Source organism: Chinchilla lanigera, unplaced genomic scaffold (assembly GCF_000276665.1).
Source record: "Chinchilla lanigera isolate Chin_1 unplaced genomic scaffold, ChiLan1.0 scaffold00103, whole genome shotgun sequence".
NCBI lineage: Eukaryota > Metazoa > Chordata > Mammalia > Rodentia > Chinchillidae > Chinchilla > Chinchilla lanigera.
This window is the reverse complement of record NW_004955504.1, coordinates 2,379,151-2,400,714: the sequence shown is the minus strand read 5'-3', so window position 1 is coordinate 2,400,714 and position 21,564 is coordinate 2,379,151. Positions and strand designations below refer to the sequence as shown.

The following is a 21,564-nucleotide window of genomic DNA, read 5'->3' as shown; positions in this document are numbered from 1 at the left end:
ACGCTGCAATAAGCAGAGCTAGTACGACGGAACATTTAATCAGATAAAAAGGCAGCATTTGAGCAATTTATCTTCACATACACCAGAATATTTTAAATTCATCGTATGAGGCTTATAATGAAAAATAAAAGTGTAGCAGAAAAGAACCTGGGTGAGAGCCAGGTGTGGTGGTGCACACCTATAATCCCAGTACCCCACTCAGGAAGCAGAGGAAGGAGGACCGCCAGGAGTTTGAGGTCAGCCTGTGCTACAGAGTGAATTCAAGGCCAACCTGGACTACATAGCAAAATGAGACTGTTGTACTCAGAGTTTGCAAAGAGAACAATTTAATACAGGACACATAATTTATAGCATTATTTTATAATAGCCAACCAAAGACTCACATACAAAGAGAGTGCAGGAAATCTGTCCATACACTAAAGACCAAAATAATGCAGCTGAGGGCCTGGATCCCAGCGCAATGTCCTGCATAAGTCTAGATGAAGACCTACAGCCCACGACATTGTCTCATGTGAGTCTGTTCCATGGATTTGCACTGGGAAGGCCCAAAGGTCAGTGGTGGAAGATAGAAAGTCTGTGCCAGCGGGATGAAGGATCTGTATAGCAGGCTCAGGGATCTGCACTGGAGCCAGGAAGTGACGCTCAAAGTAAGAACCAGAGCTTCCCCCAAAAGTAACAGAACCATCCTCAACAACAGCAAGGCCCCAAGCTCCTTCGACAATGAGAACAGCCAAGTTCATCAAGAAACCCAGGGTGACAAGCTCCTCCAGGAGAACCTACAGCTCCCTAACACCTTCTCCTTTTCCTCTCTAGGTCTTCTTTTTGTTTTAATGGCAACAGTCCGCAGGTGGGCCTCCCACACCCAGCAGCACCTGGCTCAGTTCAGCTGGGTGTCACAAGCTGACCACCAGTTGTCAATCCACCATAGAGACCCTGTTCCAAAAAGCAAAAAGCAGAGATCATGGGTGAATTCTTATAATTAATGGATGACTGATATATTTTATAGCATTCATAATGTTGCAAAAAAATATTTATAACTATACATGCCTTTATATATACATTTATTAATATATATATTGTTGAATAAAAAGTAAAAACGACAAATTTGAAAAATCTTGTAATTAATATAATGACGAAAAGTTAATGTCCCCAGTTCTAAGTTTTAAAAAATCCCAGAAGGTCTCATGGGCTGGGCGTGTGACTAAAGAAATCATCATAAAAAGCGCAGGTACCATCTACTCATGGGAGAGGACACTGATTTCCTCCATCACTGGAGAGGCATAAATCTAAACTGCACAGGTATCTCTGCCCACATCAGATGGGCAGCCGTCCAGAAGGCTGCCGACCAGCTTGGCTGCCAGCCTCGAGGAGCAAACATTTGCAGTTCATCCTGCGGAAAGGCGCGCAGACAGCTGCTGAGGAGGGGCAGTCGGCATCACGCCGTAAAACCACACCGGCATCTGCCCCGGCTGCTCATCCCCCTCTTTCCAGTTTGGCTGTGGGGAGCTGCCGTGTCTCAGAGACTTGCCTCAGTCAAGGGGTGAACTTTTCTCCTGTGTCCCAAGCTGAAAGTTCCAAGGGTCCCAGTCGACTTGGATCCTAAGCTTTTTCACCTCAGCCGAGGGGCCTTGCTTTGTTCTACTTCCGGTTCCACTTCACATCATGGCGGCCCCTCCAGCAGAGGTCCACCCTGTCTGTTCCCGTTACCCGAGTGGTCAACGTCTTCCACTGCCTGTCACTGCCTGTCAACAGTGGCTGCTTCGCAACAGACAGACAATTAGATCACACACACACACACACACACACACACACACACACACACATCGCCTCCTTATGTTAACAATGTAAATCAGAACATCAAAACAGGACTATTTTTATGAGTGACCTTGAAAAGATGGAAGAGGAGGTCTTGGGCCTCCCTAGATTTCTAGAAGTTCCAAAGGTGTGTGCTCCTCACAAACCCATGTTCACAATAGCACAGCTCATGGTAGCTAACGCTCAGAAGCAGCTAGTATGTCCATCAATAGAAGAATGGTTAAAACGTGTAGCACATACACACCCTGGAGCACTAGTCTGTCATACAGAAGGATAAATTGGCATAGTTTGTAGGAAAATGCATACACCATGAGACCATAATGCTAAGTGAAATAAACCAAGCACACAGACTTAAACATTATGTGATTTCGCTTATACAAGAAACTCAAAGTACAAATCATTAGAAAGTAAAAGATAGATAATAGGAAAGAGGGGGATAGATCTTTTGAAGATAGAAAGGAATCTGGAGAGGGAGGAAGGGGAAGGGAGAGGAGGAGAAGAGTCATGTTTGTGAACCAACTCTATAAGACAAATGTGATCCTTACGTACTGCAAACGTGTATGACTGTGAAGATTTTAACGTAAGGATGCACTGATGAAAGCCCATTACCCCAGACTGAGAACAGTGAGGTCCCATGTGTGACCTTCCAGTGGAATCAAAACTGCATGGAAAGAGCAGGAGGAACATCACGTGACTGTCTCGCCTCTGCCTCACACGTCAGCCTGGAGCATACAGAGTGGCCTACCCAAACCACAAGATTTCGGAGGGAAGGGACAACTGGAGGGGACATTCAGCTTCCTGGGATTGTGAAGCCCTTGCTGGGAAGCCCTCTCTGCCTTACCCCCTGGGCACAGGGAAATGACCAGGGCATGCCACCCAGGGCCAAGCAGAAGCCAGGCCAGGCAAAGCCCCAGGGTTCAGCACACGGGTCTCTGTGCAAGCTCCTTGTGTGTACGTGTTGTTACTGACAACAGCCAACTGCACAGATGCCTGCAAAGCTGAGCTCATCACTCCCAGCTTGGAGGGAAGATTTACCCGGCCTGAGTCTGTCACGGCCAGCCTGCGGGACCAACTTCTGACCTACCCCAGGACCTTGGCCAGGGAGCGAGTACACTGCCGTCATGCATTTGGCAAAAGGAAGGGGGCAAGCCTGCACACCCGGGAATGCAGACAGTGCTCTCCCAGACTCAGAACACTGACCCCAAACTCTGTGCACGCCTGGGTCAAACCTCAATGGCACTTTCTTACTGAGCAAAGCGAGATATCTCCCCCAGCCCGACCAGCAGGTCCTCCTGATCTGGGGCTCATCCTGCAGCCCTGTCCATGTGCTGAACTCAGACTGTGCTCTGCCTGCCGGAGAGGATGCCAGATTTCTGAGGTACAGGAGCTCAGCCCAGTGGCACAGCCCAGCCACAGGTCCCAGCAGAGCCAACCTCCCAGGCTGCAGCTGGGTCACAGCGCAGGAAGACACCAGCCCTCCAGAGAGGCGGACAGAAGCTTTGTCTCCCCAGGGTCAAGAAAAAGTACTGACTGCCCAGCCCTGCCAAAGCGCACTGCATTGGCTGCAAAAGGTCACTGTCTCCTCGAATCCTAGACATCAAGAAAAATTCTGCAATTTTACAAGGATTGAGGAAATCATGGCTCTTCCAAAGGGACTAACAAAGTAACAATAGACCCTAAGGAAAACTAACCTATGAAATCTCAAGGAAAGAAAGCAGAGTAATGCTCTCAAAGTTCAGTGCACTATGAGAACGCATGGATAAAGTATTCATTGTTGTTTGGGAAACAATACATAAATGAAATGAGAAGCTTGACAAAGAAAGAAAGACAATAAAATCAAATGGCAATCAAAAGATGAGCAATACCTTCCATTCAGGCAACAGAGAGCCTGGCAGCAGATCCAACCTGGCTGAGAAAACATCTGTGGGCTTGGAGGTAGAATATTTACAATTATCCAAAAAGAGCAGCAAAAGTAACAAAGAATGAAGATGACAGGAGTTACTGAGCACCGTTGAGAGACTTAACTTACTCATCAAAGGAAAAGACATAGAAAAAAGGTGAGAAACAGAAGTAATGACTGAAAAGTTCCCTAATTTGGGGAAAGCAGCAATACCCAGCTTTAGGAAGATGCAGAATGCACATTCACACACAAAATCCACTACAGTTTCTACAGGGTAAAAAGGCATGCTCCCCAAACTGTAGTAGCGTTGTAAATATCGTTTACAATAGCTCAAAAACAAAACCAAAAAAATAATAGAGGAATATTTCAAGGAGGTAAAGACTGAAAGCTCCAAAATATTAGTAGAAGAAATTGAGAGGACACGACTAAATGGAAACTGATGGATTGGAAAAATCGATACTATTGAAATGTCTACAGTGCCATAGATGTACAAATTCAGTGCACTTCCTATCAAAATTCCAGTAGCACTTTCCAAACAAATAGAAATCAACAGTTCTTTTTTTTTTTTTTTTTTTTTTTTTTGGTTTTTCTCCGGTACCGGGAACTGAACTCACGACCTTGCGCTTGCCAGGCAGGCGCTTTGCCACTGAGCTAAATCCCCAGCCCCTAGAAATCAACAGTTCTAAACTTTATACAGAACAACCACAAAAAACTAATGAGAAAATAATCAGTGCATTCAGGAGCACAAGGAGGAAGTGCTGGAGATGTCCCACACAAACTGATCTCAAATTGGTAAAACAGCTTGGTATTAGCATTAACCATAGATTCACTGGCCTAAGGAACAGAACTTGGGGCCCAGAAATTGCCCCCAACACATACACTCAATGGATTTTGGACAAGGGTCAAGAGTGCACATGGGGAAAAGCACAGTACTGTATGTATCTTTGATAAATCGTGTTGAAAAGACTGGATATTCATACGTGTAATAAGGAATCTTTATCTCACACCATATGTAAAAATGAACTGAAAATGGATAAATACTTAAACATAAGACCCCAAACTATAAAACTAATAGAAAATACAGCAAGGGGGAAATAAAACAATATTGGTCTGGACAATGACATTTTTTAGTTATGAATCCCAAATCAGAGGTAACAAAAGCAAAAGCAGACAAATTTGATTGAATAAATCAAATAAAAAAGCTTCTGAAAAACAAGGGAAACTATTTACCAAGAAAAGAGACAAACTACTGATTGAAGAAAGTATTTGCAAGCCACATATCTGATATAAGGAAATCAAACAAGTCTATGTACAGAAAACAAATAGTCTACTTAAAGATTGGGAAAGGGCCCCGAATGGCTATTTCTCAAAAGAAGACATAAAAATGGCTAACATATATATGAGAAAATGCTCAACAGAACTAATCATTAGGGAAAGGCAAGTTAAAGCCACAGTGAGAAGTCATACTACACCTGTCAGAAGCCCTGCTATCAGATGGACAAGCTGGGAATGGTGGCACATGCCGATCACCCCAGCTATTCAGGTAGCTAAAGCGCTAACACAAGAGACAGGGAGTTTAATGCCAGCAAAGACAACTTATTGAGACCTGTTACAAAATTTTTTAAAGATGGGCTGGGGCTGTAGCTCAGTGGTGCAGTCCTTCATAATTTGTGTGAGTAGGATCTGGATACAATCCTCAGTAATATAAATGAAAAGGGTGGATGATAGCAAGAGCGATGAGGTATTAGAGCAGAAAATCTTGTGCACTGTGGATGGGAATGCATATTAGTAAAATTATTGCGGAAAACTGCGCTGAGATTCCTCAAAAAGCTAAAATTAGGAAACCACTTGCATCAGCTATCTGCTCTTCCGCTTCTAAGTATTTCTCCAAAAGCTTGGAGGCCGCTTCGTTAAGAAGACTTGCGCGTTTCCGTGTACCCTGCAGCACTGTTCACAATAGCCACAGCATGGAACCCATCCGAGTGCCGCCAGCAGACGAGTGCATATAAAGTATCTGGCACATGTGTGTATGGGGCGTGAACCAAAACTAGGGTAAATGTTTAAATTAGAAAGAAGCCATTGCAGCGAAAACCACATTGACATAAATCCCTCACAAATGGTCCCCTTCACTTTGAACACCCGTGCTGCTTTCGGAAAGCATTCTGGACACCCCCTTTCCTGGGTGTTTGTAGCTGTACTCTGCGGCTGCCTCCATGTCCTGAACTGATTCAAAGCAGTTACCATTCTTTGTCATTTTGTCTTTGGAGAAGAGCCGGAAGTCACACGGTGTCAGGTCTCAGGAATAGTGGCTGAGGACATACCAACATTGTTTCATTTAATAGAAATTGCCCTAAATGTTTTGAACTGATTCGGGGTATCTAAGCAGCCAGGAGGCCACCAGCCACCTGGAGAGAGAGGAGGAGCAGGTCCTCTCTTATCCTGTCTCAGAAGGGACCCACCCCACTGACAAAATGATCTCACCTTCCGCCTCTAGAGCAAAGTCTATGAACAACACACGTAGGATGCCAGGAGGGTTATCGGGCAGGCTCACACGGTCGGGGCGGGAGAGTCCACAGTGGCATCTGTACACTGGGGAATTGTAGAACCCAGGGGCTGCGCAGACCTTGAAGATGGAAGCAACAGAATAAGTGTGATCAGGGATAGAGCTCCTGTCCATGCGGAGAAGCCCGTGGCGGGTCAGCAGTGCCAGTCTGTGTCAGAGGCTGAAGAAATGAAAACCAGAGGCCAGAGGCAGTGGTGAAGACTGGAGCTCTTCCAAAACGGAAGCACTTCCTTCTCCTTCCCCTCTGTGCAGGCTACAAGCCTAGTGTCTGGTGCCACCAGCACCAGGAGTGGGTCTCCCTGCTCAGTGGTGGCCTGCACGTCCGTCATCCACAGACTCACCAGCACCGCACCTTACTAATCTTCTAGGCGTTTCCTAATCCATCAAGCGGACATATCCTGATTAATGGTCACACTAGGAGAGTATATATATTTGTCGCTTAAGGTCTGGCTTGGAACTTACACAGAAGCAGCCAGAAAACGCATGCGTCCACACTGAGCTGCACCTCAGGGACGCTGCTGATGCAGCCAGGGACACCAGTGGCCTAGTGGTTCCCCAGGTCCAGGTGTGGGTCCAGAATCAGCAGGCAGGTACCTCTTTGGGAACTGACCTCAGGAAAGCCGGGGGGCAGGCCTGGAAGTGAGACTGGAAAGAAAACAGCTGGTACGGGGCCTCGGGCCCCTGTGATATCTCTGTGAACAGCCGGGACTCAGTTCTGCCACAAGCTGAGTGACGGAGGAACCGGTCTCAAAGTGGACAATTCAAAATCAAAATCAATTTATTTTCACTGTGCTGGAGGCTAGACAGTCCAAGGTCAAACTTATCGCCACAGTGATCAGAGGAGCTAGGGCGTGTCCCCACAAACACCTTCAGTTCCCTCACTCAGGGCGCTTGTGCTGGGTCAGCATCTTCAGGGGTAGATCCACTGGTTTCAGGGTAGGGATGCATGTCACCTGCTGCGTGTGGCACTGCCAGGGTGTGTGTCAATGTGTTTACACCCAGCGGTCAGCATCCCATCACCACCAGGGGAAACCCAGCAGCAGGCTGTGTGGGCAGACGCCCAGAGCTCTCTCTGACAGCCCTTCCCCGGGCAGGCGGAGTCATTCGCGCTTCTTCACACTGCAGGTAGGTGCAGGGATTGGAGATCACTCCTGTGGTGCTCCTCTGTCACGTGGCAGAGGTGGAAGGCGTCTGCAGATTGAACTAAGGTCTTTGCAGGAGTGAAAGCAGGTGTCCCTGCAAAACACGTGTTGAGATGCTCCACTGTGGTGGTCTCAGGAGATGAGCGGCTGGGGGCAGTGATTAAGCCGTGAAGCCACCACCAGCGGGATGCACGGATTAAATTCTCAGAGAACAACGCGCTCGTCCTGCTTGGCTCTGCTTGCTTTCCTGCCATCTGAAAATGCCCAGTTCTTGTTGAGGAACTTTTCCAGGTGCTGGCCCTGCTGGCACCAGGATCGTGGACTTTCTTGCCTCCAAGACTGTGAGGAATAGTTTTATTTATTTTTAATGAATTATCCAGCCTAAGGTGTTTTGTGATAGCTACACAGACATACTCAGACAGATCTCTGGTCCATGACTCCAGGTTCATCAGCAGGAGTCACCGTGGGGAGACCCGAGCCTCCAGGAAGTCCTTCCACACCCACTGGGGAGGAGAAAGGAGAATCGGCCAGGACTTCCTGTTTTGCTGGCTTCAAAGAAGCATGCTGCCACAAACTCTGCACCAGGGTGGATCAGACTCTGCCAGCATCCGGGAGACTTCTGTGTGGACCCCAGCCCACACAAGCTTCCCCATGGGGACACAGGCACCATCTGCTGAGAGCAGGACAGAAAACCCAGCTAGGCCAGGCCCAGACTCCTGACTTGCAGAGACCCTGAGGGCTAAAACTATGCCACCATTTGTTACTCAGCACTGGTAACTAAGAGTCCGATTCGCTTGATAAGAAGGGAGACTGACTAATACCAGTACCAAGGGAGGGAGAGCAGAGAGCAAATGGGAGACAGCAAAGAGAAATGGCCACTTTTGTATGTATGCACTATTACAAAAATGTTTAACTCTGTATTAAATTTTAAATTAAAACTAGAACATAATCCAGTCAAACATTAGCTGCCCTCTATGCAGAGATCCATCAAATGAGTGCTATTCATACAGAAAACTTAAGCAGATTTTATTCATTATAAAGGAACAAATAGAGAGCACAAATGGCGAAACGTTTTGAGAACAGAGGAGCACATCTCTGACCCTCAAGCACACATTGAGTAGTGGGTGCAGAAGCCTGAGCAGCCCGCTTCCTTTGCTCCAACATTCCTGCAGCTCAGAGTCAGGCGGACACCTTCCTGTGGGTGCTGCATGTCGTCCAGGGTGGGCTGAAGTCATGGCCGTCTGTGCTCGTGGTTTCTTAGTCAGGTGGAAGCAGAGGCGCAGCCCTCTCGTCGAGCTCCAGATGAGACCACAGCTTGCAGGGAAGCCGTGAGCACGGCTGGAGCTTTGCAGGCAGCCTCAGGGCCTCTTACACCCCACATTTGCTTTCACACAGTTTTTAAACTCTGAGAGAGGTGATCAGCCCTGCACAGAGTGTTTTAAGAAAATTGAACCTGGTTGTTTTGATTAGGCAACTGCAGAAGCAATTGATGAGGTCGATTTGTCATGTAAAGCACCTGGATAGGGCCCCCTGAGCAGCTCTCACAGGCTGACAAGCCGGGTTTTGCAGTGCTGGGAAGGAAGGCTCAGGCCGCACAAAGGGTTTCACAAAGCCTTCCCTGCTCTTGCACAGAAAGTTCTGGAAGGCACTCGCCTCAGCCTGGACCCCATCCTTCTCTCTAAAGCCTCCTCAGAGTCCAACCATGGGCAGCCATCCCAGAGCAGCCGCCAGCCATTGGACATCACTGCTTCCTCTCAGCACCTTAACTGGGAAGCTCGGGGCCGGACCAGGGAGTGCACCTGTGTGTCCCCTCTCCCACGCAGCATGCGGCCCGGCACCCACACCAGGCACCACTCTACTCAGGCAGCCGATGGACACAAATGTGAGCCCTGGGTTTAAGCCCGTGAGAGGCCAGGAGCTCAGTGCACACAGAGCATGAACGGGACGCACAGGATCACCTTCCTACGCCTGCAGCACTTGGACAGCTCCAGCAAGCTCTTCGGTAGAAATTAAGGGAGAGGCCTGACCCCCTCCACAGGTGCTTGTGACAAGCAGGTGTCTTTCCTGAAGAGCCTTGGGAGTCTTTCTGGATAAGCAGAGGAGGGTGGGGGCATTTCTGGGGAGATCAGCAGTCGCCTCAGAGCTCCCTGACCCGTGCTTCTGAGGCCAGCATGGTGTCTCTCCTCTCGAGTGCACACAGTTGGGTCCCGGCCACTCAGTCCCTCACAACACCTCCCAGAGACATGTTGCTCACAGGAACGGTGGCTTCAGGTGCTGAACAGGCCTGTAGGGTTTGTTAGGTCACCACTAACAAAGCCCTGCAGGTAGATAACTTCCAAACACAACTGGCTTCTCACACAGACCTCGAGGCTGTGGTCCCAGGTCCCAGGGCACAGGGATGGCCGCCACCCAAGGCCCTGCTGAGGACTGGCCCAGACCTCTCCTGCTTAACTAGAGCTCACCCTCACAACCTTGTCTTAAGCTCAGCACCCACACATGAGGCCACATTCACAGGTATCAGAGCATTTCCTCTTGGACACCCTGCTTTGAATAGGGACCGAGATGGATCTGAAAGCTCCACCGAGACAGGCTGACCTCAGGGGGGAAGGTGACTGACCTTGAGGTCCTTTGAGGAGACTGAAGGATGACTTGACTCCACCTGGACACAGGGCTACTTCAAGCAGACACCTGAGAAACAGAGGGCCAGGGACTCTACAGCCATGTGGTGGTCACCTGTGGAGTGGGACACAGTGGGAAGAAACAGCAGGGACCTGCAGAGAACCCTCTCTCAATGCTGGTAAGAGAACCGAAAGCCTGTGCCCTGGTCCCGGGCCACAGCGGGTACTGAAGGAAGCCATGCCCACCTCATGGTGCCTTCCCACCTCATGGTGCTGCTTCTATTTCATGCCTAGCAAGGTCCCCACCCAAGAGAGGACCTGGAGTGCTCTCCTGCCTCCTCCCAGCAGAAGCCCAGAGATGTCTCTCAGGCTAAGTTCGTGTCAGAAAAGGGTGCAGTCTCCCTGGATTCTGATCCCAGAACACACAGCTCCAACGCGGGTGGGAGGTGGAGGTGCAACTATTTCATCTTAACAAACATCGCAACAGAGCTTTCCTTACTTTATTTTTCAATTATAGGTGCTGAGGAAGCATTCAGCTTTCTAAAGTCTTTGTATAGATCTAGTATTTTTCATACGCATTTTCAATCATCTTTCAATTGTCATTCGCATTATCGCAGGGGTGCGATACGATGTGAGGAAAAGCCACATAGAGCTCTTGCTGTACAGTTTCATGTTTGCTGGCTCAGGGCACCAGAAGAAGGATCGCCAAAGAGCAAATGCTGGAAGTCAGGCTGGGAACCAGAGCATCAATATTCGCAGTCATCACCCGACCAGGCGCAAGAGCGCATGTGCCTTCCACTGGATGTTTCCTGGTAGCTTGTAGTGGACGGCTCTGTGCTCCAAACACGTGAGCAGTTTAAATATTCTTCGCTATTTTATATTTCAATAACCTTTCTATATTAGTTGATTGCTCAGCTTTGCTCTGCACTGCTCAACCTGGTTTTCCTCCTGGGTCCTTCTCCAGTCGGGGTGGTCTCCCCAAATCCTGTCGTCCCACAGAGCTCACCGTTGCCTTAGCTTCCCAGACTTCAGAGCTCCGCACACCCTGCCACTCCGAGGCATCCCCCTTTCTACCAGCCCCTTGGTCCTGGCCCTGTCTTGGGTCCTGAGGAGTGAGGGCCCTCATCCCTGGGGTGCGCATGCTTCTAACAGTAGGGTGTGTGCACTCACGCACATCCTGCTGAAGGAAAGGAGAGCAAGAAGCAGTTTAGAAATGTGCGAGTGAAGGTCACGCAGGGTGAGACCCTCAACCTTCTCCTTAGTGTTGGAACAGCAGGGTGGGCCTGGCCAGCAGTGTGTAATAATGAGCCCGAAGGAGGCAGCAACTAACAAAGTTTGTTCTCTGCCATGCAAGTAAGAAACAGTGGACACTGAAGTGGAAAGATATGACCAGTTTTGAGCAGTAATATATATATACACATAAAATGTGGTGACCAAAATATATGGTAAATGTTTAAATTTCAAAACACTTACAGTTAAAGACACATTTCCATTGGTTCTCCTCACATTATACGCCCTTGCTTTGAACACACCCATCTCATTATTCTTGCCATTTTCTGAAGCAGTTCTGGAAGTCTTCTTTCGTGAGTGTCTTCGCAAGGTGCAATAAAAGATACAGTGACTGCTGCTGCCCAGGGCCATCCAAGAGAAAAACAGATGTCACAGCGAACAGTTCAGCATGACTGCACACAGAGCCCTCTAACTCCATCATTCTGCCCATGCCTGGACTAAGCGTTAGGGAGAAGGCAGCCAGAGAGTAAGGACGGTCCAGGTAGAATGGTCTCTGTGAGGTGGGTTAAAGGGGGGTGAATTCACAGGTGAAAGTTTGGAAGCTGAGCTCATTTGAAGGTGCCATAGTGCTTCTCAACAGGTTGCAAGGTCTGATGAAAGGATCATCATCATATAATACACAGGAGATGAGAAGGAAAGAAAGGAAGGAGGGAGGAAGAAAGGGAGAGAAAGAGTGGAAGGAAGAAAGAAAGAAAAGAAAAGAAAAAAAGAAGAAAGAAAGAAAGAAAGAGAGAGAGAAAAAGAAAGAAAGAAAGAAAAGAAAAGAAAAAAGGAAGAAAGAAAGAAAGAGAGAGAGAGAAAAAAGAAAGAAAGAAAGAAAGAAAAGAAAAAAGGAAGAAAGAAAGAAAGAGAGAGAAAAAGAAAGAAAGAAAGAAAGAAAGAAAGAAAGAAAGAAAGAAAAGAAAAAAGAAAAGAAAAGAAAAAAAGAAAGAAAGAAAGAAAGAAAGAAAGAAAGAAAGAAAAGAAAAGAAAAGAAAAGAAAAGAAAAAAAGAAAGAAAGAAAGAAAGAAAGAAAGAAAGAAAGAAAGAAAGAAAGAAAGAAAGAGGGAGGAAAGGAAGGAAGAAGGAGGCAAGGCTTCTTCCAAAACCCCACGAACGTGCCCCTGCTCCCAGCGTCTTGGGCTGGCCCCCAGCAGGGCCTGCCTCCTGTCACCCTCAGTAGGTGTCAGCGTCTGACTCCCCCTCCTCAGGCGAAGTGCCTCCGACTGCTGCAGGAGTTGGTTTTGCAGGATCTTGAACTTGTCAAAACCACTTTTCTCATCAGTAACCATGTGGTGTTCAAACTCCAGGCGTGGGGCTCACCGGGCTGAGGGCGGAGGTAAGCGGTTATCCACACCACACTCCCTGTCCTCTTCCACAGACACCTTCCCTGTGACCCTGCAGGCTCTGAACCCACCCAAGCTCCTGTACTGTTAAGAACTTAGGCAGCAGCCGAGGAAAGACGCTGTCCAGGTCCCGGTGCCTTCTGCAGCTCAGGAGCCTGGACGGACTTGGGTTCCCGGTAGTGGTCCTGCTGGTATTTGCAGTGAGCTTGGTTTATTTCATTGAGCATGGCTTACATCCACAAAAGAAGTGATCTGATTCCAGACCCTCTCTGACCAGGTTGGGACCCTTAGACTTCCTCCTGGCTGGAATTCCGTGTCCCCAGATCAGTCTGCCCGGGCCACATTTGGGCCCTGCACACCTGTGCAGTGGCACCTTGCTTCCACACACACAGTCTTGCCAGAGATGGGCTGCATCGCCAGCTCTGGCAGGCGGTGCTTTTCATATCAAGTGAAAGGCACACTCTACAGAACAAACTCCTGAAACTGCGCACCACAAACACGGAGACACCGGGACTTACCAAGGATGCTGTTTGGACTGTATCCTCTGTCTCTAAACACACATCAGGGTGTTGTAAAGAACCACACTGGTACTGGGGCAGCCCAGTCTTACTTCCCAGCTAGTTGAGAGACTTCTCCATTTGGGAAGATCACCTGCTCGCCCTGCACTTTGCTACTGCACTGTTTTGAGATATGGCAGCCGTCCCCGTGGAACGGACAACCCGACCCACCTTCAAGTGCTAGGTTGGAAGCCCAGGGTCAGCCAGGATTTCGGAAATGTCCAGCTCCCTGTGAGTCTTCCATATGAAATCTCTCTCCAGGAGAGCAAGGCAAACACCAGCACGGCCTTCCTTGCTCCAGACTGACAGAGAGAAGTAGGGAAGGCTGGGTCTTTTATCCACTGCATATCACTCTGCTGATTCGCTGCTTTAGCTGAGCACCAGGCAGATAATACTGCCCCATGGGCAATGCCTGAGATTGCAGCTCTGGCCAAGACAGCAGCCTGCCTTGTGACTATCGCTGTCCACAGGACACTGCTTCAAGGTCGCAGCAAGGGACACAGGTGCAGCAGCCGAAAGTGAAGCAAAGCTGGGTTTTCACAGCAGTTTATCGTATCCCCAAGTGCTCATGAATTATAACTGGTTCCTCTTGAAGCACCCACTCTGTCTTGACCCTGTGCTGCATGGTCCCGTGAGGACCACAAGCCCCATCACTCCATGACGCCCACATTGTCGCCCTGTGGGGCTTTGGCCCTAGTTCTTAAGTCTTCTCAAAATCTAAAGGGACAGGGTCCTTGAGCCTCTGACCAGAACTTCCAAGTCACTGCACATGTAAAGTAATGACGCATGTTTATGAGCTCAGCAAGATGTATTTTACACACTGTACCTGTCTCCGCAGCCTCGCCAGAAAACCAGCTGTTGCAAGGCAATAACAACAGCCCGTTGTGGTGGGCCAGGTGCTTGGATGGCCTGCAGTGTCAGTTCTAGTGCCGAGCTTGGCTGCTCTGCAGGAGGCATCTAAGGCAATGACCCTCATCATTGCAATAAGTCAATAGCAGAGTGGAAAAGTAGAGCCGCCTGTTGGGATTCCACCAATTCTCAACAAATGGGAATTGTGATGGTGACTTCCGCCTTTAGCAGTCTTGTATGGCTTTGGGAGTTCTAATGCTGTCTAGGAGTTTGCTTGGACTAGAGCAGGTCTCTCTGAGGCTCCTTCTCCAGGGACCCATGTTCAACCCCACAGCCCACAGCAGCCTTGCTTCTCTGTGTCTGTCGACGGCACCTCAACCACAGAACACTTGCTGTCCACCCCTGCAACTCCAACGAGTGCAGCTCACCTCCTGTGACCCTGCTGCACCCTGCAGGTGGCCTCCCCTACACCCTCCTTCCTGTCGGCATCAGGAAGGAAAGTCACCAACTGTGTTGGCTGGGAGCTCAGGTGTGGCCCCATTGGTCTCACTGTTCAGGTGCACTGGGGGTGGCCCATCTGCCAAGGAGGCAGGTCCTCTCTGCACCCCACCATGCCTTCTGGGGCCCACCTAGGACCCCGATGAGGCTGAAGCTGGTGGAAGATTCATGGTCATCATTCCTTCCCACTGATCATTACGAGAACCCCTATCTCTGGCCTCCCTCAGCCACAGATATTTCCAGGGAAAGTAAATGATCAGAAAAGGAATGGTTGATACAAGCTGCCTGCCTTCTCTTCCTCCCTTCCTTCTTTCCTTCCTTCTCTTTCTTCCTCCCTTCCTTCCTTCCTTCCTTTCTCACATCCTTCCTTCCTTCCTTCAGTGCTCTCCCCCACCTCCTCTCACTGTCCTTGCTGTTTGATAATCAAGAAAGCACAGCAATGCCCCAAACATTGAGATGAAGAAAGGGAACAAGAGTGTCAAGCAGTCATTTATTACCTCATCCGCCTTCATGATTCCTAGTGGTAGTGGGAGCTGTGTTCTTGGTTTTGCTTTAGTTATGCACCCCTGCATCAGGCCTGGAGACAGCCACAAATGAAGCACCCACTGTGGATAAGGAGGAGTGACATCACTTCCTCCTGGAGGAGTGACACCACTTCCTCCTGTAGAACTGACATCACTTCCTCCTGGAGAATTCAGTAGTCTTTTCCATATCTCCATTATTTCCTTCATCTTTCACTTTGGAGATCCTGAAACACATTCAAGGCAAAAAGTTTTTGTTGCATGAACTGCCAACCAGGTTACAGCCAGCCATGCCAAGCTGATGAACATTTAATCCAGACTTAGAGGATCTGAGATCACTTAAGAGAAGAAAAAGAAATAGCTGGAAGACCTTTGTCTGTGGAACAACAGGATAAATTTTTTCCCCATTCTGTGGGTTGTTGTCTCACTCTGTTGGTGATTTCTTTTGCTTTGCAAAACCTTTTTAAAAGGTTGAGATCCAAGTTTTTTATTTTTTGCAGTATTTCCCATGAGATCAGAGGTTTGTTCAAGAAACTTTTGCCTACACCTATGTCTTCAAACATTCTACCTATGTTCTCTTCCAAGTAGACTTAGTGTTTCTGTTTAATATTTAGATCTTTGATCCATTTTGACTTTAGTTTAGTGCATGGTGATATACATGGGTCTAGTTTTAGTCTTTGGCTTGTGGAAAGTCAGAGCAGAAAGTCAGTTTTTCCAGCACCATTTATTAAAGAGGCTACCTTTCTTCTAGTGGAGCATGTTTGTTCCCTTTTTCAAAGATAAGGGGGTTGAGTGCATTTGGAGTTGTTTCTGCATCTTCTGATCTGTTTCATTGATCCTCAGGTCTGGGTTGGGTTTCTTTTTTCCCCTTACCAAGATGATTTTATCACAGTGGTTTTGTAGTATAATTTCAAGTCAGTAATTTGATGCATTCTACCTTGACTTTGTTGCCAAGAATTATTTTTGCTATTCTAGGTCTATGTAGAACATATAAAGAAATGAAAAAAGTTAGACACCCCAAATTTAAAGACCCAATTCAAAAATACGCATCTGAGATGAATATACACTTCTCAAAGGAAGAAATACTAGTAGAAAACAAATATATGAAAAAATGTTCAGCATCACTGGTTTTTTGAGAGATGCAATTAAAAAAAAAAACAAACAACACTGAGATTCTATCTGACTCCAGAAAGAATAACAATAATTGAGAAATCAACTAAAAATAAATGCTAGTGGGGCTGTGGGGAAAGAGAAAACTTCTGCACTGTTGGTGGGAGTGTAGACCTGTGCAACCACTGTGGAAATCACTGTGGAGATTCCTCAGAAAACTAGGTCTCGTGGTCCCATCTGACCCAGCTATTTCCCTTCTTGATATCTTTCCAGAAGAATTACAAGCATCATACTACAGCAATATATGCACATTTGTGTTTACCACAGCACAGTTTGTAACAGTTAAAATTGGAAATAATTCAAATGCCCATCAACAGAGCAATGGATAAAAAAGCTGGTTTTTTTATACAATGGAGTACTACTCTGTCATAAAGAAAAATAAACTTGAGACATTTCTACCTAAACAGATACACCTTGAGACCATACTCTTAAGTGAAATAATAGGACATACATGTATAAATATTGCATTGTTTCTCTGATGTGAGAAAGCAAAAGTGTAGGTGAGGACTAAAATGTACAACAGATATTGTGAATTAGGAAGGAGTTGTTCAACAGGAAGGGTAACTAGGGAGGGGGAGGGGAAGGGAGGAAGGGAAAAGGGGAAAATGATAAAATCAGGACAAAATGGAAATAAAGCTTTGTAAATAAGGAGGGGAAGAGCGGGGGAGGGGATTAAAAAAAGAGGAACCAGGCCGTATCATGCACAGGTGTAAATTCCCTACAATGAATGTGATCGTTGTGTACATCTAAATTGTACCAATAAACTTAATAATAATTAATAATAACAAAAGAACCAGCGGGAAGGACGGTGGAAACAGGAAGGGAGGTGCTTGCAGTCTGTCCTGAACCTGCCGCACCAGCTTTCCACAAGGCTTCGGAGAAGCCACCTTCTTCCTGCAGCCTCACCATCTTTGCTTGGGCTGAGGAGCAGTGTAGAGAGGCCAGGCAAGTCACCAGGGGGTTGTTCTCTAAGTGGCAAATCCAAATTCAAGGACATATGGCAAATGGGAGCCTAAGAACAAAATCTCAAGTGTAGCAGAAGTCTCATGGTAAAGACAAGGTCGCACTTCACCACAACAGTCTAATAGAAATAGAACAGAAAGACGCAGCAAGTGTCGGTGCCACGGAGGGACCAGCAGGACAGTCTCCAACAGGAAGAGGCTGGAGTTGGGGATGGGAGCTGGAAGAAGGGTGTCAGAAGGGATGAGCAGCACAGGGTCCCCACGAGAAGGGCCTCTGTGCTGGGGCCCAGGGATGCCGCATCCTCTGACAGGCACTGTAGTGAGGGAGAGGATAAAAGCAAGGTAAGGAAACCGGCGTCAACTCATTTGCTGTGACACGGCTCAGGCTGCCATGCAGAGCAGCACTGGATGACTGGGAAAAAGCCCCTCCTGGGGGCTACAGGGCCAAGAGCAAGGGGCGAGCCCTGAGAGGGTCCCTCCTGGGTGCAGTGGCAGCGTCTACTGCATCCTCACGCTGATGTGTTGTGTGGACAGGGAGCACACTGGTGTTTTTTCTGGTGCACAGCTGTACTTCACCACTTATTACTGCTTCCATCTCTGAATCCAGCTACACTAGGGGGCGGGGTTTCAACAGGTGAATCTTAAAAACACAGAAGCATTCACTTTATGGCATTCACTAATTATAAGTTTAAGTACAAATTGACCAGAATGGAGGAAATATGGAGAGTAAAAGAACGGTGGTATTTCTGACACTGCAAATGGCATAGCAGCTGTCTTTCTGTATGCTTCACACTATGTTTCTGCATAAAGTCAGTCTTTTAGAAACAAACTGTCTACAGCCCATTTGCTCAACCTCCTATTTTGGCATACAGTTTATGAAAGTTTCAACTTCAGACAATCTCTGTATCATTTGTAAAACATTATTTGATGATAACGTCCACTTGAAGCCAAGTCCATAGGATAAATTCCTTCTTAAATTTGGTTCCAAAAGGAAATGATGTTTTGACAAAACATTTGGCCTTGATTCTCTTGTTAGACTATGAAAACATTTCTCAGTGTATTTCTTTGGCCCAGCTCTCAAATGGTAAAATGAAGACTTTAAAACTGCTGAAACTTGAGGGACTCCACAGGTAAGAACAATCTTACCCCTTTTGCTTCCTGGAGGTCAAGTTCTCGATGCTGGGTACCAACCCCATAGGCAGCAAGAGCTGTGTGCAGGCCTGACCACACTTTTTGACATCTTTGCTCTTCTGTTTATTTTCCACTTATAGCAAATGGCTCCTATTGTCTATATAAATGTATGTTAACCCCTTACCTCTTTGACTATTCGACAGAGTTAGATTTTACAATAATCTGTACCAGCGATGGTGAGCCTTTTCAGACATCCCACTGTGGCATGGGTGCCAAAGGTTCGCCACCACTGATCTGTACATTTGTCACTTCCCCATTTCACTGTTTATGATCTATTCTCAGAAGCGTGGGGAAGAGTAGCGTGTGGGCACACTGTCTCCCTCCTTCCTGGGCTGAACACACACCCACACGCCTCCCATCTTCATGTGTAGGAGATAAAGAAGGAGTTCCCTGGGAAGTTGGAAGAAACTGAAGATAACAGGACCTGTGTCATCAGCCAAGCCTGCAGTGTGGGAGCCAGCAGAAGAGGACACAACCAGTTCAAGCTGCACCGGCTTGGCCCTGGGTTCAGTCTTTGTCTGGCGGACGCTGTGCCCTTAGGCAGCAGCAGGATACTTGCTGCTCTTTAATTTCCTGTCCTTTCTACAGGACTCCAAGCCTCTCTGCAGAAGGATGTGCAGCAAAACAGAATCTAAGGCCTGGACCTATGATAGTTAATTATGGTGTCAACTTCAGCACAGTAAGGAACTCCTAGTGAATTAGCAGGCTACAGTGCTGCCTGTGTCTGTGGATGACTGATAGGTAGGTCACACACTGAGGAGGGAAGAGCCAACCCACATGTGGGTTGGTACCAACCAATAAGCTTGTAGCTCTGATAAAATAAAAAGGGAAAGAAGAACGAAGTCTGCCCTTTTATTCATTGGGGGAGCTCCAGTCTTTACCATTGCCTGTGGACACCTGTCTCCAGTTCTGTCAGGACTCCACCACAGATTCTTCAGCTTTTTGCAGTGGACTGGCACTGGGTAGTGCAGTGAGCTCCAGGCTGTCCTCCTCTGGCAGGGCTCCTGGCTGCAGCACATAGGCAGCCGTTTTGTACTCCTCCACCCTGACTCTGTGGGTGGCCATTGTAAGCCTACACAGCAAATCCTTCATGTGACATATACATCTGTTCCTCTAGTGAATGCTAAGGGATACATGGTCTCTATCCAGAGGGTAAGGAGCCCGTTCACTCTTGAGACCGCTAGGCTGAGGCCTTAGGAAGGACAAGAAAACTATGAGAGCTATAACAATTTCTCTGTGTCTTCACTAAGGGGTTTCTCCAAATTAATTCATAGATATGTGATCATATTTTACATAGTTATTTTCAGAAGTAGAATCTCACTTACCTTTCAGTTATTTAGTCTTCCCATAGTTCACAAAAGCTACTATAAAATAAACTTCCTCCAAATGATTGTTAACTGTGAATAAATAAAATAAAATAAAATGTATTTATAGACTAGCATTAAGCAACTCTAGTTGGGTGATATTATTTTGAGAATAGTTTGATTCTACAAAATAAAATGTCTTAGACACATTTGTAAAATCCATAAAATTCTGGCATTAGCAAACAGGATTTCAAAAGATGCTTGTTAGTTTTTTTAAAGAATTATCTGAGAAAGAAAAATTGCATTAAAATATATGAAATCTCTTTAATTTAATTAAATGTAAAAATACCCTTAGCTCACAAGAGCAGGTGCCCTTCTCAGATACGCAGGTATTGTTAGAAACGTCCCTTGGTGTCAGAGGAGACTGCGAAGACATCATTTAGGAGTAGCAGCCTGAAGAAAAGAGGTTCAAGGTGGACGTAGGGAGGTGGGGGAGGCTCGGGAGGCCTGGACTGTGCTGTACTTTCACCTCGGAAGGACCAGGCTACTCACGACTCACAGGAAGTATCGGGGTGGGAGCCAAATCCGAGTAAGGCACATGGTAAACCTCCTTCTTTTCACCAAACCTACTCTAAAGCCCTGGCCTTAAAAGTGTTTCTCGGTGGGAGAGATTGCCCACACACCACAGGGGCGTCACTGTGTAACTGTTACCCTGTCTGACGGTGGCTGAACACGTCCAGGCCAACAAGAAACACATCCCGAAGCAAGGTGGCTCTGCTCTGATCTGAGACTCACATGGAGCTCAGAAACAAAGCTCAGGATTAGCACAGTGTTCATAAAACGTCAGGGCCCGCTTCAGCTTTAGGGCTAACTTAGAATTCTTCAGCATGGTTCATCTTTGAGCAGAATGAAATGTACCTAAGGATCTTCAGGTGAGGTTCAATCTTGCACTTAAAAACCCATGTTTCTGTGTGCACAAATGCACACATGTCCACGCCATGCAAGTCCAAGGATCTGCACACAAAGGTGCACAGGGTCACATATCTGTGCAGCATTTATGAGCACCCCATTTGCCTCTGTGTTGATGTGTTCATTTCTGAAAGCCATTCCCGGAGAATTCTGGGTCAATTCCTGTCTCCAGCAGGGGAAGGTGCTCAATAAGCTAATGAGCGCATTCCTCAGCCCCCGTGTGGAAGCTGTACACAAAGTGAAGGAACTGCTCTGCTTTCACACTCTGGCTTCTGTTTAGAGCACACAGTTCAGACCTCCCCACCTCCAGAGACCTGACCTCGGGCAGCCACATTAGAGTGACGTGTACAACAAATTCTCCAGGAGCCATTCTCTCTCCAAATATACACCTTTGTTTTCTGTAGAAAAGCAATGCATGCAGTAGGTCACTAGGGAATGATTTTGTCAGACGAGGCACCTCGCACATACAGTACTAACATCCAAGTATTAAAGGGCTGACTAGTGCCTCTCGGCTGCTCCTAGTGCAACCTCCTCACTCCACACAGGTCCCAGCGTCCTCCGCGGCTGGCTCTGCAATGATGGGTCGGAACGTGAGTGATGAGTATCTTTGACACTGGCCCCTGATTAGTATCTCAATATACACTGAGATGCATACAGGTGGTATTGCCTCAGCCTGGTGTCTCAAGTCATTCCCTTCATCTGGTAAGCCATGTTACCCCTCCTCATGCAAGTGGACAGGTCTGGACCAAACCCATAGAAAATGCAGAGGAGTTCAACAGGGGCAGGAAGGATATATTCATGTTGTCCCTCTAGAAAGTGGTTTCAAGGATGCTGAAAGGAAGGGAAGGGAAGGGAAGGGAAGGGAAGGGAAGGGAAGGGAAGGGAAGGGA

General features: G+C 47.4%; 1 long non-coding RNA gene across 2 annotated transcripts in view; it reads right to left on the bottom strand.

Moving 5' to 3' along the window:
- Positions 1 to 6,247: 6,247 nt before the first annotated feature.
- Positions 6,248 to 21,564, bottom strand: part of LOC102012879 — a 20,566-nt gene continuing 5,249 nt past the window's right edge. Inside the window, exons 3-5 of one of the 2 annotated variants that reach the window (XR_001231540.1) lie at positions 19,727 to 19,798; positions 15,055 to 15,305; positions 6,248 to 6,338 (exon numbers count right to left, since the gene is read on the bottom strand). This is a non-coding gene — a long non-coding RNA (uncharacterized LOC102012879). Of the gene's footprint in view, positions 6,339 to 11,700; positions 11,822 to 15,054; positions 15,306 to 19,726; positions 19,799 to 21,564 lie in introns of those variants that run through there. The other variant, XR_264288.2, reaches the window with a different exon arrangement.